This window comes from Micropterus dolomieu, linkage group LG10 (assembly GCF_021292245.1).
Source record: "Micropterus dolomieu isolate WLL.071019.BEF.003 ecotype Adirondacks linkage group LG10, ASM2129224v1, whole genome shotgun sequence".
Taxonomy (NCBI): domain Eukaryota; kingdom Metazoa; phylum Chordata; class Actinopteri; order Centrarchiformes; family Centrarchidae; genus Micropterus; species Micropterus dolomieu.
The window spans coordinates 24,401,416-24,405,256 of record NC_060159.1 but is presented as its reverse complement, the minus strand read 5'-3'; the positions used below and the strand labels follow the sequence as shown (position 1 = coordinate 24,405,256).

The window sequence follows — 3,841 nt, the reverse complement described above, 5'->3', positions numbered from 1 at the left end:
ACGATGCGAGGGATGTTTTTAGGTCCACCGCTAGTGCTTTCCTGTGTTCCTCCAGTAGGCTAATTAGCGTAGCCATACTAAACTCGCCATCGGCGTCCACCATAGCAGCAGCGTCTTGTAGACTTATTTGCCATAATTGTAAAAAGTAAAGGCAAACACAAAGCTCAGTTAAAGAGGTAGGTATTGGCCTTAGAGTGAATACATTATATCCCAAGAAAAAAAGTTAACTCATTCCAAGGTTATGGGAACAGTACTCAATGCCTGCAGCCTACTCATCCGCGGTATAGTTGTTACCGCCATCACAGTAACAACTTTATGTCCACTGACTGCTTGGAGGGTAGCTAGTGTTTGGAAGGGAGATGTTGAAATTAACCCCTTGCAAAACTGCTGGAATTAACTCCTTATAAATTGCTGCGTGATGAATGATATTAGCCGCTGCAGGGCTCCTGCTAGAGAGCACAGAGTCACTAGTGGTGGTTCAAACTTCTTTACTGATCGTTGCACAAAGTTAACATGTTACAGGCAGTCACGCTGTAGGCCCACATGAGTAGTAATGGCAACAGTTTCTGCAATAAAACACAGAGAAAGGCTCCATAACCATCACACCAGTTAGATCCTTATTAGAACTTTGGAGAAGTAACTGTTAATCACTTACAGAAATAAATGTACAACTACCACCATACTGATTAAATAAAATAAAGACGTTCTCCGTTAGTGATAACAAATGGACAACAAATGGAGCAGAAACAACAGGTAAACACATGACATTCAGCACACCTCTGCCAACAACAGACAACTTAGCCAGAGGTTAATTTACTGTAACAATCACGGAGTACATATAGAGTCTGACTTACATCGTCTCTGACTCTGATGTCTCATTACAGCTCCGCTATTCCTGCGTAACTTCCGCCTCCAGCGTACGCCATGCTGTAATCGCCGTCTGTAAACATAACATGATCCGCCCCGTTCCTTTACGCGAGGAATTCACAACAGGAGAGGAGAGGTGTGCTGCAGCTCAGTGTTTTTCCACCGGTGTTTTTGAGGGCGTGTCGGACTAGTCGCTCAGTGAGCATTATGACACGTATCTACTTGTGACATCGCAAGAAAGGGAAGTAAAGGCTGGACTACAAACGAGCTGTTTTCAGGTAGTTCAGAGCAGAGTTTTCTGTGGGAGCTGGGAACTCCCTTTGGGATGGACTTTGGGCTTTTGCAAACCTATTACATGCACAAAAAATATATATAACTCAATAAAGGAGAGGGATAAAAGCTAAAAACCATAATAGCACCTCTTTAATGGATTTATATCTGTATTTTGACACATTTTAGAGCCCAGTGAGAACAGAAAACACAGTGTGGGATTAAGTGGTAAACATTTATAAATTTTCAGATTATACAGATATCAGATATAATAAAGAAGAGACTCCATTAAGGCTGAAAACTTATTCAAGCCAAACACAAACACTTCCCAACAAATGCTACAATGCTAACTGAAAGTGAGTTCTTCTGTACACAGAGACATGAAACTGAAAAATGAAATGAAAATGAAAACTCAAGCGGCTGTAGCTTCAAAAACAAACATTTAACCTTAAAATCAGGTCTGAATTCTTCAGCTGGAAGATGATTTAAGGAAGTTAACAAGAGTTAAATGCTCGTTCCTGTTAAATGAAGTTGAAATCCAGCTGCTGTGTTTTGAACTGGCTGCAGAAAATAAAGATTTTCACAACTGCAGGAAAAGACATTTTATAAAACTCAGTGGGCTTCCTGAGATGGGATGAAATCAAGACTTGAATATTGTTGTTCAAAGTCAGACTGAAGTAGAAATGGCTAAGCTAAAAGCATACAAACATGTCTCACATTGATGACTAAAAACAAAAACAAACCCAAATGATCTCATGGGATCTTTGTTATTTAAAGGCTTCAACTACTCGTGTAAATGTGCTGTTATTTAACTGCAGTGGAGTCTTTTCTCTGATGAGCTGATGTTGATATGGAAGTTGTTGATCAGTGGAGTCTGACAGAAGCAGAAGGGTCTCCAAAGTTTTCATATTTCACCACACCATCATCTTCATCATGATTCACCTGTGAATCACAAACACAACCTCACTCTGACACACATTAACTTTTTCATCACTAACACTGATCCAATTTTTTTATTTTACACATCAGTTCACTTCATATTTTCAACTCACAGTGTTGTCGCCAGGTGGTCTCTGGTTCCCTGGAAAATAGATCACAGAGTAACATTTCAGCTCTAAACTTGTAGTTTTTGTTAATCTGTGTAAACAAATGTTGATCTGATGTTTCTCACCTCGACCTCTAATGAGAAGAACAGTAATCACAGTAATTAGGAGGAGTTCAGCCACACGCATAACCAACATTATGAAGTCAAGAGAAGAACAATCTGTACGAGCTGAAGACAAGAAAAAAAGTAAAATAAATAAATAATAAGTTAAATATAAGGAGAAAATGTGACTGGCAAGATATTCTCAAGAAAGATTAATTCGATATTACTAAATTGTAGTTTTGTATCACTGACTGTTTTCAATTGTTCTTGTTTATTTAGTTGTTTGTGCGTCACCTGCACGAATGAAGTAACTCAACCCAAGAAACTGTTCAGTTAGAAAATAGTTAGTTTACCATCTGCGGTCACTAAATGAGGAAGAATGATGTCATCTTGAAGAGCTCAGCATATTCTCACCTGTTTTCTCACCTGAGGACTGAGGGCTGAAGGTGAACAGCTGCACTTTTCCAGAGGAACCATCTGTCACTTCACACTTCAAGTTAGACTTTGATTTGTAAATAAAATGAGAATCCAGGAAAGACACAGTGGCGTTGCAGCCAGACTGTGATGTCTTCATGTCTTTGTTATCTTTATTCACATCTTTACCCTCATACAGCCACTTCACTGTGTGTCTACAGAACTGTTCATATATCAACACAAAGCAGGTTAACGTCACCTTATCAGCATCCTGATGTTCAGTCACTGGTGAAGATGGAGATATTGTGAGAGAAAGACAACAAGAGTAAAGTTAATTTCATCACTGTGATCATAATTATTGTAATGTTTCAGTATATTGTTCTAACAAGACAGTTTGAGCTGAAAACATTATGATGGAAATACTCACTGTTAATAACAGACAGATAAACCTGAGAGTCTGGAACTTGTTTTTGTCCTCCCTTTGTTATGTACTGCTGACAGTAATAACGACCAACATCCTCGACTGTGACCCTCTTTATAACCAGAGAACAGTTCTCTGTAACACTCAGTCTGTCTGATTTAGCTTTGGTGTTTTCACCAATCTGTCCAAGTCTAACCAGCTCTACTCCTGCTGTGTTTCCTGAACCAGCAAAGATCCATCTAGTATTTTCACATCTTTGCTGACCGTCTATCACATTTTCACAAGGCAAAGTGACTTAATCTCCAACTCTGACAGTGAAGGAGAGGGGAAGTTTTCCAGCTGCTGCTGTTGAGAAAATGATGAAAAATAAAGTGAAATGAGAAAATGTCTGTTATGTTCATAGTTAGTGACGATTATTTCTTTATCCTTAGTTTCCAAGAGTTCACTAAACTCACCACATTAGAAACAACAGATTTGGTTTTCTTAGTTAAAACTAATGTAGCTAATAAAGAATCTTTAATAATATTGATCAAGTTATTTTTTACAATGTGCCTTCCATTTATATATGTGATATATGTATTCTTACCTGTAAACTGAAGCAGCGCTGTAAGAAATAAAGAAATCCATTTGAACTCAACCATCATGATTCTCTGAGTCTCTCCTTCTTCTGTCTCTTGTTCTCGTGCTCAGAACTGTCTGAGTTTCTAAACTAGTGCTTTAGT

The 3,841-nt window shown here is 38.5% G+C and overlaps 1 long non-coding RNA gene across 1 annotated transcript; it reads right to left on the bottom strand.

The window, feature by feature from the left end:
* Positions 1-1,358: 1,358 nt before the first annotated feature.
* On the bottom strand, positions 1,359-2,555 carry LOC123978393. The gene is made up of 3 exons (XR_006826941.1): positions 2,309-2,555; positions 2,190-2,218; positions 1,359-2,079 (listed from the first exon to the last, which is right to left on the bottom strand). It is a non-coding gene; the product is annotated as an uncharacterized LOC123978393 (long non-coding RNA).
* Positions 2,556-3,841: the final 1,286 nt, after the last annotated feature.